We start from the raw sequence: 16,563 nt of genomic DNA on the forward strand, positions 1-16,563 counted from the left end.
ATATATAGGAAACAATCATCCCTCTAGATGGAAAACACCACGGGCGCAGGAGTTATGTGTTGTTTGTTTCAATTACCTCTCCAGATACAGTATTCAATATAGCTCCAGGTACATAGCAGGCTATCAATGTACATTTGGTGAATGAATATATAAATGACTTAGATAAAATATTTTTTAAATAATAATTTGTTTTCCTTCCTTCCTTCCTTCCTTCCTTCCTTCCTTCCTCCCTCTTCCTCTTTCTTCCTCCCTCCTTCCCTCCCTCCCTCTCTCTGTCTCTTTTTTCTTTCTTCTTCATTTCAAGGGGTCTTTTAGCTTCCAGCACCAGGGCATTTTTCTTCTATAATAGTCATCTTGGCAGCACTAAGATATGACCCATGAACTCAATGGCTCATGCAAACAAACATTTATTTCTCGTTCTCCTTACATGTCAGAGGCAGTGGGTTGGCTCTTCCAGCTCTGCTCCCCATGTTTCTCATTCCAGAAGCTGGTCTGGAGGAGAAGCTTTTATTGAGGACATGTGATTCTCATTGGGTAGAAAAAACAAGAGAGTTGGAAGACATTCAAGTGATATTTCTGCAGTTTCTGCTTTGTCTTGGCTTATGACACGTTTGCTACATTCCACTGGCCAAACCTGTGACATGACCAGACCTGGAATCAGTGGGGAAGAATATAAAATGTATTACAAAGAAAAGGGAGCAAGTCATTGGAGACAGTAATGCAATCCACCTCATCTCTCTATAAAATTTCTCCTGTAAAGTAAGTATGTTTCAGAAAATAACCTCCATTTTAAGTATGACTTTCAAGGACCAGCGTTTGTTATTCAAAATGTTTAATTAAAATCATAGAAATTAGAAAGTACTTTGGCATCAAACACACTGAATTCGAGCTTTACAATGAACATATCTGTAGTTAACCTGCCCTCTCTGCATCTTAGTGTCAGGGTATGTAAAAAATTGAACTAAAATATCTACCTTCTAAAGTTTTCATGCAAATTATATAATAACACGTAAAAAATTTCCTAGGACAGCTCCAGACTTAGAGCAGCACCTCCCCACCTCTTCTCCTTTGTCTGAAACATCTTCATGCTGGGATAAACACTTAGCTTCACTGTTTTGCCCACTACCTGTTGGCTTCCTGAAATCTACCTTCTCTTGGCATTTTTAACAAGAACACACCTAAGCTACTTATCATCAACTAACTTTGATACTGAAAGCTGGGGATTTGTTCTCCACCTCTAGGGCTTGGGGTTCAGCTGCCTTCTATAGCTACCCTCAGGCAATATATTCTCCCAACCCACAGGATTTGGTATAAATAAAGGAGTGGTTTTGTTTTTCCTTTTTAACTTTAGAGATCTGCTAGGTCACTGTCATCCCTTCCACCCTTCCCTCTATCTTTCTTCATAACAAAGACATTGAGAAACTTATGTAAGAATATAGTTCCTGGCAACAGGAAACTCAACTTTTCAATTTTGTTCTTGAAGAAGAATCTCTCTTCTCTCCCGCCCACATTCTTTTAAAACATCTCAGAATAAAGTGACTGTTTGTACTGTCTTCCAACTTGAATAATCTGACAGATTGCTTCTGAAATGAATCTTAACTTAAATCAAAATACAAAACTTTAATTAACAAAAGGAAAATGTTGTACATATGGATTTTGCCTACCTTCATGACAATTTCCTATACTGCTTATAAGTCTCTTGGTAAAAATCAAGAGTGTTTGTTAGTTTGACTTTTGACCAGCAACAACAACAAACATATTTATGGCAAATATATAAAGTGTTATAATGTACATGTATATATGCATATGTATACATATGTATGTGTATATATGTACATTTCATACATGTATATTTCATACATATATAACAAAGTTTAGCAATAAAATGATTCAATTGTGTTCATGTAAAATTGTCTAATTTTTGTATTTCAGAAAATATTTATTTGACCACTTAGTCTTTCAGTCATGCCCTCATACATTAAATTGACATTTATGTATTTACAGGCTCTGTACTGGACACTTCTCCTGAGACCTAGAAATGTAGATATGATCATTCATGTTCTCATGAGGAAGACAAGTAAATAGATAATTACAGTAGCATAGATTCAAACTACATAGAAATATAAATATCAGTATTTATATACTATAGTATAAATTGAGTATTGTGAAAGCAGTAGTTCCCTAAGAAAATTAAAAAGATATGCTCCTACATACCTGAAATTGGTCTTTTTATTTATTTATTTATTTTTAATACATTGCCTTCCTGTGACCTCACAATGACAAACTTTTTGGCAGCGGCCAGATTCAAATGCAGTTTGCCTGGCAACAAAGCTGGGAGTCAAAGGAAAATACAAGGAGTTTTCCAGGTGAAGAGGCTTGCCAAAGCCCTTCCAAGGAGGCGGAGGGCTGCCAGGGGTTGTAAAGGGGGCAGTCTGTTCCAGAAGCTCTGCCTGGGAGGTGAGACCAGACAGTAAGTAGAGGCCAGGTTGTGCACTCTTCAACGTGACGGTCTTGCTCAGATTACCTTCTTGTAAATTAATATATTCACTCACCATTCACTCTTGCAACTCAGACTTTGCTGAGAGCCATGCCAGATCTGAAGAGACAGTGATGCACAAAAAGAGAGTGGTTCTCTGACTTTGAGAAGCTTATGATCATTAGCAGAGAAGAAAGTCATCAAGTATTCACACAAGCCAATGCAAAACACGGTGGGGAGAATGAGACCATATTCTTGGAAGGCTGATGCAAGAAAAACCACCCTGGGAAAGCCTGAGTTTAATTAGTCTGAACCAGCTGAATCTCAGTGATGCTCTTGGCCTCTGAATATAGAAATTACCTAAATTTCTGTCCCTTGCTGGGTAGAGTTTTCTGGATCCATTTTCAAAGCAACCATATGCCATTAATGCTACCCCCACCCCCCATCTCTTGTCCTGTAGACTTCAAAGGTTTTTGAATGCTTCTTTTGGTTCAATCAGTTCAGACTACAGTTGATCAAATTTCAACAAAAAGAATCCCTCTTGACTCTAAGTATCTTTGAGGGTTCTCCAGCCCTTCCTTCCTCAGTCACCACATATATTATTTCTCATTAATTTCCATTACTGACATTCAGACACATGCATTTTCTAAGTGGACATCCTAGATTAATTTACGTTCTTTTTGAACATTCTGACCTAAATATTTCTTTGGTGCCAAGTTGGCATTTCAGAGACCCAGTTTCATTACAATAACTTTGTTTTTTAAAGATTTCATTTATTTATTTGAGAGAGAGAGAATGAGAGACAGAGAGCATGAGAGGGAGGAGGGTCAGAGGGAGAAGCAGACCCCCCGCTGAGCAGGGAGCCCGATGTGGGACTCGATCCCAGGACTCCAGGATCATGACCCGAGCCGAAGGCAGTCGCTTAACCAACTGAGCCACCCAGGCGCCCTACAATAACTTTGTTTTAACCTGGGGTCTTTAGGATCATCTTACCTCCTTCTTCTTCCAGATTGACCTTTAGCAATACCTTAGTAGGTTCACTGTCCTTCTTGCGTTCCAGAATATGTCTGACTTTATCAGTCTGTGTTGGCCACCGCTATATTCTGCTCTCAGAAACTTGAATTCATACATCAAGCATGTCATTGCAATGACAGGTTTTATTGGTTATTTTTCTCCATTGTATTTGAATATTTGAGATGAGGGATGGTCTTGTTTATAGCTTATCAATAGAATCCAGCAAAATGTCTGATGCAGATTATGTCTAAAAGTGTTTGTAGAGTTTATTAGCAAATTTCTTCTACCCCAGTCTTAAGTCAAAATTTTATTAAGCATTCTAGTCATGATTTCTTGCATGTCTCTTCCAAAATTGCTCTCTGTTTATGAATAATTATCTTGCATTATGTATGAGTAGACACTTTTTATCAATTAACCCATCTGAACTGCATTACCACGTGAGAGGGAGTGGTTGGATCTATTTGTTTTTCTGTCATAAAAGTTTCCCAAGAATTAGGTGGATGCTATGAGGTTTTTAATTTCTTTTGGAACCTGAGGATTAAAGCAGTATCTTTCCAGAGAAATAGCAGAGTGAATTTAAATTAAAAATGCTTCCCTAAATAACTAAACTGTTGGCCAATATTCATCATACTAATTATAGTATTCATTATATAAAGATGATTAGGGTCTTGGGGGGGATAGTGAAAATATGTGGTTTTAAAGAATGCAGATTTCAGGGGACAAGAGGGGACAAAATACTAAAACTTCAATATAAGAATTAGCATACTGAAGTCCTATTTCCTTATTAACTTCTATTTTCTTCAACTCCTTAAATTATTTTTTTAAGATTTTATTTCTTTATTTGAGAGAGAGAGAGAGCACAAGTGGGGAGAGGAGCTGAGAGAAAGGGACAAGCAGACTCCCCACTGAGTGTGGAGCTCAAGGTCCTGGCTTGATCTCACAACCCTGAGATCATGACCTGAGTGAAATCAAGAGTTGAACGCCTAACTGACTGAGCCACCCAGGCACCCCCAACTCCTTAATTTTTTAACAGCATTTATTTTATTTTTTGGTGACTTATTTATGGAACAAATGAAACTGTAATAGATATAAAGCTTACTTCTTTCTTTAGCATGAGTAAAAAGGGCAGGGATCACTTTTAATTAATTTACATTACTAAGCATAGTGCCCTCCTATTGATCATTTATTATCGTTTTCATTTCTACCCCGTCGCGGCTTTCCTGCCACCAAAACAATGAAAATGCTGCGGTCCTGGCACCATGATCATCAGGGTGACACATATTACTATTTCAAATATTTCATATATAGGAGTCCTGTCCTCCGGGCCACCTCATTAGGGTGACCACATGGACTATTACCAATATCTTGTATATATAAATGTTATACATAATGCATTTTCATATATAGTGTGCTTTTTTGTCCCTTATTGGGGATATTTAATTATTTATATGCATTTATAAATAATTACGGTGATCTAATGGTTAAGCCTGGCTGAGTGGCTCTAATTAGTTCCCACCAAGGTGGACACTCGGTGTTCTCTAGACATAAATTAACCTTTTTACATTTCTTTTGTGTTTTAGTCTTTGCCAAAATCTCAGTCTCTTCTCTGTCTTCTTTGTGAATGACAGTAACTGGAAGCAAAGGGGGAGCAACTCTTTGCCTTCTAATGAAAGGCAACTCTATCAGATTATCTACATAGCATAAAGTAATCCGGGAGTCATCTAGTGCAAACTCCTGATTTTACAGATGAGAAATCAGAAGCCAGAAAATTCAAATTACTTCCTGAAGGTCTCTCACCAGATTAGAGAATACCTCCTCATTCTTTCTAATTGTCAGTTCGGTGCTGTCTGCCGAATGCCCCACACAGTCTACCACGTGAACTACATCAGGAAGAAACAAATAGATCTAATGTACCTGCAAAGCAGATTTCATTTCCTAAGACCATATTTTAGTCAATACTAACAAAATCTGAAAGGGGAAATATTGTCTCTTTAAAAAAGAAAGAAAGAAATGCCAGGTCTCTGCAGCCCCAATGTTGTGGACTTTAATGATTTCTTGAAACATGCTGTAGGTGGAGAACTTGGGGCGGAGGGTGGTGGCTAGCGGAAAAGTAAGCTGCAGATGCTCTGGAATACTAATTACCAAACCAGTTGACACAGAACCTTAGGTGCTGTTATTGTCACAGCAGATAAAACACATCCTTTGGCTTGTAAAGACTTTGGAGTGCAGTAGCCTGCCTGGAGGCTGTACACAAGCCTACGTCTTTTTATTCCTAACTGGCAGCCTGAGATCCATTTGGGATTTACCTAATGAGTCTATTCCAGGAAACTACCCTTTGCATTAATTAACTCTATGGTCTGAATAGGGGGAACACGTAGAGGGTTGTTAAAATTGAGGACAGAATGACAAACTCTCAGTTCTCTGGATCTTTAGACTTTAAATTTAAGAACTGTTTTGATGAATGGGGGTGCCTGGTTGGCTCAGTCGTTAAGCGTCTGCCTTCAGCTCAGGTCATGATCCCAGGGTCCTGGGATGGAGCCCTGCATCGGGCTCCCTGCTCTGCGGGAAGCCTGCTTCTCCCTCTCCCACTCCCCCTGCTTGTGTTCCCTCTCTCACTGTGTCTCTCTCTGTCAAATGACTAAATAAAATCTTAAAAAAAAAAAAAAAAAAATTGTTTTGATGAAGAGGAATGCTATCCTCAGTACCCTGGAGAGTTCCCCAGCCTCCAAAGTGTTGCCACTGTGTCTCCTTTGTCTTTAACGACAGAATCTCAATTTTGTTAGGAGCATCTGTGAGTCCAGCTGAGAGTCCATCTATGAATGGCCACATCAGTGATGCCCAAATATGTTTGCTGAGTGTGGCTTCAGCGAATGCCATTGTTTTTGGCCAAAAAGGAGTCAAGGGAACCACAACTTTTACTTTCTCTTCTTTCCACTTGGGCTGTAGACATTGTGCCTGAAGGTGAAGTGGTTATTTTGATTTTATATGGAAAAAATCCGCATGATGAAGGCGGCAGAGCAGAGAAACGCACAGTCCCACACAGTCTGGCCTCGTGTGTGCACATACCTCTCTGAGCTGGCCGCTGAGATTAAAGACCCGAATCCCTGTTTGGCTAATCATCATATCCCAAACCACAAGGGTGTCTAAGCTCTCTCTAGAACATTTTTGCCAATTAAGTAAAAAAAAAAAAAGTCTTGTATTTTAAGAGTCATTTTTGCTTGCATATCATGAGTCTGCTTATTGTCATGAAAATATGGGAGAAAAAATTCTGGCCTCTCACTTCTGCCCCATGCACCCACAATCTATTCACACAAAGCATTTGTGAGTAAGGAACACTTCACCAAACATTTGAGGATCACAGGAAGTGTTTCTAATCTTTGAACCCTAGTACACTTTTAAAATCACATAGCTGAGATTTTAAACTTTGTTTGTCTTTTTGGACCCTGCAAAAATGGAGATTTTCTTGACAATTTTTCTATGTAATGGCTAGGGTCCTAACCTCCCCTGAATCTTCTCTGCAGTCCTCAATTCCCACTTTTATGTTTTTTATATTTTTATGTAACTTCTCTTTGAAAGCTTAAAAGAAATTCTCTCTTTTTATCTTATGAGCAATAGTCTGATTTTTTCGTTTGAAGTTGTCATACCAACACAAAGCCTGACTTTCTGTCTCAAACCTGTCTTAAAGTATTATGTATTTATTCATATTTTTTGTTCATATTTTTTAAGAAAACTTTTCATTGTTTTGCTAAGAAAATATTGATATCAGTTATTAAAACATATGGATTGTTTTCCCTTTTTTGTAAGTAAAAGAACGATGTATGTATACATATTGATATGGATTTATGTCTAGTTTTATATTTCTAAAAATGACCATGCATGTGGGTTGCATTAATTAAATTTCTACTTCAAAGTGTAGATGTAGTCTTTTTAAATGTCTTCTAAAATATTGGTAGAATCTCAGAAGGTTTTGAAGAGGAAACAAGTGCTACATAGTGGGAAAATCAGATGGGCTGGCGGGCGCTTAGCTGTTGTGTGACCACTTATATCTCTGCATCTCCTTGAGTTTTCATCCATTAAACAGAAATAATACACTGTGGTCATTATGTGGCTTAGAAGATTAACGAGACTGTAAATATAGGCTGCATGAGGCCACACAGAAACATGGTAAAATGGTAGAGGGGTTGATTGCCTGTTGAGAAAGATAACAAATCTTAATTTTTAGATTGCAGACTCATATTTTAAACCAAAAGTTGATCTGAATATTTTTTAAAGATTTATTTACTTATTTGAGAGAGAGAAGAAGTGAGCGCGAGCAGGGGGAGGGACAGAGGGAGAAGAAGAGGGAGAGAGAGAGAATCCACAAGCACACTCCCCCTGAGCACGAGGGAGCCCAACATGAGGCTGATCCCAGGACCCTGAGATCATGACCTGAGCTGAAACCAAGAGTCCACCGCTTAACTGACTGAGCCACCCAGGCGTCCGTGATCTGAACTTTGATAATTGCTGTTTGCCTTAAATTTCTTCTCAGTATCTATTCAGGCAATGAGAATTCAGGCGATGAGCTCGTTATCCTCAGTAGTGGTGATCACACCATTTAGTAGCACGTTACTATATGATGATTGCTGCTAACCAATGATGCAATAGGCAATGAGTACAATCAACTCAAAACAGAGTTTTCTGGAGTGGTAATCTCCTCACACAACACACCACCACCAGCAGCCCTACAGTGTGGTTCTGGATGACTCGCTTTAAAATATTTCCTTTTTTGCAAATGAAATCATCTGTAGATAGTTAATGTGAGAGAAAACAAGTGAAAAGAGGTGGTTAGTGTTAAAGCTTGGAATGCAGCTGACAATCATTAACCTAAATTACCACCCACCAGCCCACAGAGACACCAAGTGGAATAAAACCAGGGAGGTTTCCTATTTGGATTCCAGAGTATATATAACCATGTGGTGTGAATATCTATCGCTTGATCCCTCTGGAAGGTTTGAGCTTTTATATTTTAGAATCTGTGTCAAGACCATGTTTAGAATACAGAAAGGAGAAGTGCGTTTGCTTTATTCCATTTATTTTCCAGAAAAAATAGACAGTCAAATAATAGATAAAAATAGGTAAGTGTTTCTCATGCTTTTGAAGTTTTACAAGAAAGAAAACTCCAATTTCATCATGAAATTTTTATATATTCCTCTGATTAGGTAAGTTACTTTTTTTTCCTTCACTATCCAACTATTTCAGCATGAGATATGGATTTGTCTATATTTGAGGGGTGTATATGGCTTTAGGAAATAATTTTGTATTTAAAATGTCCTTGCTATAAACAATCCACACCTTTGTGTTCATATTAGTGCTCCTCTCCTCATGCAGGATGTATCTTCCCAATCCCAGGAGCACATGCTGAAATGACATGCAGCAAAAACAGTTTAAATATGAACACCATTTACTATTTCATGACTGTTCCCTAAGGGCTACACTTTATAGTCCAGTGTTAGATAGAATCAGATGATGCAACACTGTGCACATATGACCGACCTCTTTTGGAAGCAGGAATTCCTCATGTAAATTTTACCAAAATGACTTTTATAATATTATAAAACCTACTTTGTAATATATGATAAAAATGCAATGAAATATTTTATTGATCTCTTTAAAGTATTAGGTGTGAGACTTTTATAGATCTTTAAAGTATATTTTAAGGAGTGTTGAAATTGAGTCTAATACATTTTATTACTTAAATATAAAAGATAGTGTAATTGTTTTAAGTATTTTTTCTAATAGCTACAGTTTATTAAGTGCTTACCATATGCCAGGAATTGTGTTCACCAAGTTACAGGTATTCTCCTATTTGACACCCACAGCAACCCTGTGAAATAAGTATTATTTTTCCCATTTTAAAGGGTTATGAGGCTTAGAAAGATTGAGAATCTTGCCAAAGTCTACTCGGCTCGGGCTGGACCCACACCAGCTTAACAACAAAGCTCATGTTCTTAACAATATAGATATTCCTCTACAATATTCTGCCAATGTTTTATATCCTTATTTCTTTTCAGTACAAAACTTTTATCTCTATGCTTCTGGCTAATACTCTTATGATTTTGAAAATAGTATCTGAAGTTATATAATAAGAGTGTGACATTAAAGTACTTCTCTTCAATTGAAACAATGTAATCCTTCAGAGACACATCACTGACTCTGTTCAAAATGACATGCTTATTACTTGAACTTCTCGTCCTGCAACAATCCCATCAGTGTTGGTGTTTCTATTCTGTTCTTGTCCCTTCACTCCCCTTATTCCATAAATATTCTCCAAGTGATTTTGTTCATTCTCTTTCTTTTACTATGATCCACATGCTAAGGATTCCCCAGCCCAGCCCTGTCCTCTAGGATCAGGCTTCTATATACAATCAGTGCCCTCCACCTCTCTACCGATGATGTCTCTAATAACGTGGAAAAGTGGAAAAGCTTTCCCCCCAAGTGAAGTTGGTCTTTTTGCTGTATTTGCTTGATAATTGGGTGGGAGGAAGTAGGAAGAGAGAGAAGACAAAGCTGACTTCTAGTTTCTAGCTAATGTGACAGCAACAACTGAGAGAGAGAGAAGCGGGTGACAGAAGTGTCTTGGCTCTCAAATATGGTGTTGGTGACACAGACAAGTAACTTTACAGAGAAGCCTGGTGGATGCTACCTTAAGTTAACTTTAAGTTCACATCAACAGAGATGATTCAGACCAAACTTGATAGGATGCAATGAAAAGAACACACTATTGTTTGTAATTTTTGCTTCACGGATGCATTACCTGAGTCAAATCCTATAAAGAGATGAGATAAACCAAAACTAAAGGACATTCAAGAAGATAACTAGCTTGTAATCTTCAAAAGTGTCAGAGTTGAGGAAGATTGAGAAAGAGACATAATTAATTTTAAAGCCTGATTTTGATCTGGATCATTTTGCTATAAAGAATGCTGTTGATTATAACACCCAGTGCTCTGGGTGTCCTCCTTAATAAGCAAACAATGAATCATGGAACACTACATAAAAACTAATGATGTAGTGTATGGTGACTAACATAACATAATAAATAATAATTAAAAAAAGAATGCTGTTGAAGTCACATTTCCCTTTTAGACCTCAGTTTGTCCTTCTGTAAGATGAGTAGCTTGGATTAGTTTACAAAAATGACAGCTGACATTTATCAAGTGCTTAGTTTGGACTAACTCTCTCTCTCACACACACACACACAAATGATATTGGAACAACTGGCTAAACTTGAACAGGGTCTAAGGATGACATTGTAGGATTGCATCTATTTTTGTTTCTTACTTTTGTTGGCCATTTGTGATTATATAGGAGAAGGCCCCATTTGTAGGAAATAACACTGTAATATTTGGGATGATGGACAACATGTTGACTACTTTGTCTGAAATGGTTTGTGGGGGAAAGTTCTTTGTACTGTATTTGCAATTTTTCTGTAAAGTTTGAATTGTTTCAAAGTAAAAATAATTTTTTTAAAAAAGCATAGAGATTTTCTAAATGCTGGATAACCATTGGGAGATAGAAGCTGTAGAGCAACCTAATCAGATTTATATCTCTAAGTGGTTGCTCTGGCAGTTGTGTGGAAAGTATATTTGGGGAGTGGGAGGGTGGGAGGATTGTAATACTCCTGGCATGTGACTTTTGGGGAAAAATACAGTAAGGTTCCCTATTAGAAGGATGCATTGCAAAATAGCAGCCCATCCTCCAAGTTGAGATTGTTCCAGGCCAAACTCTCAAAGTGCATGACTATATAGAGAGTCTCTGGGAAACACAGACTAGATGGAAAGCTATAGCAGCTGTCTACAAGATAGATGATAAGTGGCTTTAGGGAAAGATGATTTCCAGATATATTTTGGAGATTGAATAAGTAGAAGAGGCTAAAAGATTTGATGTGGAGAGTAAGGAAGAGAGAACAATGAAGAATGACTCATGAGGTTTTAACCTGAACTCCAGCAATGACTTAGTGATATCATTTAGTTGTGGAGAAGATGGATGAGTAGTTTGGAGAGAAAAATCAAGAATTCATATCTTTTTATGAGTAGGCAATTCACTAAAGAAGAAACCCAATGGTCAATATGCATAGATTAATATTCAACTTCATCAGTTGAATTTAAAAAAATGAACAAAACATCAAAGCATTTTCACCTGTCAGATAAGCAAAATCTTTTTCTTCCAATTTTGATTTCTATCATTGATGTTCTGGGTACAGAAACAGGTTCTTTTTATACTGATGGCAGGCAGATAAGTTGGAAAAGTCTTAATGGAGAGAAAATATGCCTAATAGGAATCCAATAATTCATAGTTTTTGAAAAAAAAAATTCTACTTTCATAAAATTACCCAGATGAAATTACTAAGGATGTGAAAAAATATTTAGCTATAAAGATCTTTTCTTTAAATGGATATTATTCCAAATATCCACATAATGAGATGTTATTAGCTTGCAGTAAACAGGGGAACTGGTCTTTTTCCTGGAGTTCCTAATGTGTTAATGTAAAAACTGGCCCTGGGATCCATAGTCTTATCACCACCTGCCTCTGATGGAAGCCAGGAGGAAAGAGTGAGAGACAATGGCTAATGGGCATTCGGGTTTTCTTTCAAGAGTCTTCACCCATTAGCGACCTCAGTAAAAGCTGCCTTCCCCTGAGTATCTAGGATGGAGGGAACAAAAAAAAAAAAAAAAAAAAAAAAGGAGATTTTTCTCCTTGCCATCCCAAGCCAAGTGGGATGGGATGGAGAAAGTTCTTCATAGACACCAAGGTTTCTGCAAACAAAGCAAAAACCAACAACGAAAATCAAAAACACAGGCTAAACACCCTGCTCCCAGCGAGGTGTTTATTAAGCTGCAGAAAAATATCGGTTGGAGGCGGCCTGCATTCCAGAGACAGCGGGGCAAGGACTGCACGTGTGGTTCAAGTAGATCCTACAGGAGGTGCTTGCTTGAAAATTCCCACGCTTGCGGGGCGGGAGGGGCTGTGGTGTTTTGGAAGAAAAATGTAAAACCTCTACATGAAGATAGACAACCTCCCACCAAAAAAAAAAAAAAAAAAAAAAAAAAATTAACAAAAATTTGGCACCAGCTAAGACCAACTATATTTGATTTCTAAAATATACTTCGAAGTTTAGGTACGTGATTTGGCTTTTAACACTTTGCGTCCCTCTTTAGTGAGGAGAAGCTGACTCTAATAGGGATCCCAAATCTTAGTGGCTTAACACACCATAATCTTGTGTAGATCTGAGGGAAGGGGCTCCACACAATGCACTCGTTCCAGTCAAGGTGGTCTTTGAGGGCCTGGAGGTCTCCGTGGAGCATCTGCATTCAGCTAGGAGGAAGGCTGGGGGGAGGCTGACGTCACTCTACTGGCATCCCATTGGTTGCACTCAGGCACGTGGCCCCACAGGGCACGGCAGTAGCGTGGTCCAAGTTTTCGGTGAGCCAGTTCTCTCTGCTCTCATCCTTCCTCTCTGGCTGGGCCCTGGGATCCAGAGGGGCCAGAGGCAGTAGAGAGAGTTAGGGAAGGGAAAGGAACAGAAATAGAATTTAAAAAAGCGAGTTCCCCTTCTCCCAGTGCACCTTTGACATCATCTGGGAGCAGAGATGAAGGGGCAGATTTTGAACTGGGTGACAATTGGATTTTTTAATAACTGAAAACAAGACAATTGTAAAATGAAAATTAACTGAAAAAGTTCTGGCATCTTCTCTATATGGGATAGGGAAGGGAGAGCAGACAGCTTGAAGACAGTGGTTAAAAACCAAAATTATCCTCCTTTTGAGGCACCCAATTAATTAACCGGTTGAATTGTTGCTTCCATATGTTGAAATATAATGCTGCGGTTAAAAATTATGTGGCATATTTAGATTTTATTTGCATGGAAGAATATTCTTGATGAACTACATTAGAAAATAAGTAATGGTATAAGATCATACTTTTACAAAACATTATTGGCGTCAGTGTATGCATTTGTGTGTGTAATTTGCATAGAGAAAAGGAGAAACATATATGAAAAGGATAAGACTGGTCATCTCTGGATGGTGAAATTTATAGTAATCAAACATTTTTTCCTTAGGACATGTGTTTGTTAACTTTTACTTACTTGTTATGACTTCAGGAAGAGAAGAATAAAAAAATAAGGATAATCTGAAATAAACATTAACAAGTAAAGTTATAAAAATGTTTTATGTATACCTACCACATATGTCCTAATTCTCTCTTAAGTATTATCTATATTTTATGCTTTTTTGAGTCTTAAACACGTGCAACGTTAGCTGATGATAATGAGCTGAAACCAATAAGGATATTTGCCTTTAGATAAATAACTTTTTCCATCTTTTATCTCAACCAATCTCATTATATCTCTTTCTTCTTCTATGTTTTCTATTACTATAGTAAATATGAAATAAGAATTGCAAAACTTATTTAATAACAGATGTTTCTGCGGTTGGAGAAAATAACATCCCTTACAATTTTGTGCGGCAAACTTCCATTACCCTAAGTTGCAGACACCCTTTCCAGCCTGTAGGTGGCACCAACGTTCATGCCTTGTAGCGGTCAGAGCCCATCAGAGTCCATGGTCTTGGCAGAGGAAAAGCAATAGCTTTCCAGGTGTAGCCAACTCTCAGGACTCCATCGTTTTCGATAGACACACCATTCTTCAGCCAGCACGCGCTCCTTCACGTGGTGTGTGTTCTGCTCCCAGACGGTTTGCGGCTTCAGTGCTCCTGGTCCCTGAAAATAACACTAGTGACCCCCTCAAACAATACAAATTATTAGTATGGCCATCTATTCATTGGCTTGGTCTTGATGTATTTTCCTTTTTTACTGGTGGCCCAACCGGCTCTTATATGGAAGATTTTATTGGATAAGATTTAAGAAGGCTGCACTCCAATACATTATATGCACTCCGATTCATTAAATAAATGCAGTGTGCTACTATTATTACAATCAAAAGTCAACTGATTTTTTAACTGATAATTGGCACCCAGTGGACATGGGGATAATGTGCCTTGATTCCATGAAATTCCAATTGAGGAACAATAATAGTGTATATTTGATATCCTAGACTCCAGTTTTTTATTTTTTCAGTAGAATGGTATTGTGCACTTAAAACATCAGGATAGATCTATCTATATCACATCTAAATCTATTTCTATATGTTCCTTATAATCAATTAAAGCTGAAGCCATAGATTCCATTATTCCCAGATATATTCGCTAATTATTTTGTTCTTTGAAAGTAAATATAAATAGTACTATAATATTTAAGAGAATTACTGGGTTTATGTTTTTAAATCAGTTGAACTAGTCATACACAAAAATACGAGTCCTCTATTTAAAAAACAAGGCTGTGCCAAACTTTTGGGAAAATGCAATTTTTTCCTGAAATATCAATTCAGTAATCTGTAAGATATTTACCTCTGTCAGGACAGTGCTGAGAACTGAAACTTTCTTTTGAAAATACTAAATCAACAACCTGTACCTTGCTTTATGTGATGCCATGCCCCTGAAATCTTCGGCATACATCAAATGGTGTTTTAAAAGCACTCAGGGAAATCACTGTTTGCAAGAATCAAATGATGAATTTCCTTTTAATGTGACTAACTGTTCTATAAGTTATGTCCTCAGTTAAATTTAGATTTTGTTAAATCTTGAGTTTCCTATCACAGGACCTCAAAATAGTTTATGATATTATTCTGGAGGCTGGTTGTTACCCACCTCCAGAATTTATTCAATATAATGTGAAACTGTTTTGAAAACCACGGTAGGATAATTTTTTAAATGGTGAAAAATCACTGTGTTGAATGCATTTTAACTACAAAATGGTTCCCCAAACATGGTCTCTGAGTGGGATGTCGCCATGATGCTTCTGTGTTGGTATTGCAGCGGGCCCAGCCAGCCTTCACGAGCAGGTGGCGTTTGGGCGCTTAATGAAGTGGAGGTTTTCTGCTGGAGAACGGAGAGGAAGGAATGATCTGCTCAGGGCAACAATGTGCAGAAAGGTATAGCTGATAAGGTGGGTGCTGTGTTCAGGGCACCCTCCTTGTCATCGGTGTCCGTGGGGCTGGGCCAGGGAGGGGGGGTTCTCGAAGCCATGCTGAGGGATTTATACTTTACTTGTCGGCACTTAGAGGACAAGGAAGGTCGTGCACAAGAACTCATAGGAACAGGAGACCAGAGCCACACGGCTGTGAAGGAAGAGGGTGACTCTGCTCACTCTCTGTAGGATTGCTTTGACAGGGGCAAGTGCTGGGAGAATCACGGCAGTCCACACTAGAGGTGTGTTCACACTTAGTAGTGTAGGATATGTTTTAGCGTGTTGTAAAGTTAATTCGTGTAGTAGTTCTTAGTAGTGTAGGATATGTTTTAGTGTGTTGTAAAGTTAATTCATGTAGTAGTTCACTCCTGAGAAAACAGGCCCAGAGAAGTCTTAAATGCTCACAAAAGACAGTAGTGCCAGTGAGTGGCCACGCTGGGGTGAGAACCCCGGCCTGAGAATGGGCACCAAATCCGTGCTGGGCTCTGTGCTCTGTGACCTGCACCTGCCTCCTCGGGGGGGGGGGGGGCAGCAGGGTCCACCTCTCTGCTCGTCCCCAACTGCCCTGGGTGTCAGTCCAAGGAAGTATAGTAGCCTTGTGCATAAAAATTGAAAAAAAAGATCGAGTTCTGTTTGACTCTAGCAATTTGGGGAGAAGGATAAGCAGTCTGATCAGAAATAAATTGAGAATTGGTAAAAATGGTTTCTGTTATCAGTTCTGTTGCTGACTGGTCGTGACTTTGAGTAAATCGCTGAATTGTGTGATTTCCCCATGTGTAAAATAAAGAACCAAGTGATTTTCAAGGGCCCTCTAGCTCTAAGATTCAGTTTATATTTCAAATGGAAAGTATCTGCCTGAAGGCATTAATATATTGTTCAGTTTCCCAATAAACTACTTTCCAATAAATGAACTGCCTAAGGCAATTTGAGTAAGTCTCTCTCCTGCTCTCCCTTTCTCTCAATCCATCTTCCTCTCTCTGTCTCTCTCTTTCTGTCTCTCTCTCTCTCTCCCC

The sequence above is a fragment of the Halichoerus grypus genome, chromosome 13 (assembly GCF_964656455.1).
Source record: "Halichoerus grypus chromosome 13, mHalGry1.hap1.1, whole genome shotgun sequence".
NCBI lineage: Eukaryota > Metazoa > Chordata > Mammalia > Carnivora > Phocidae > Halichoerus > Halichoerus grypus.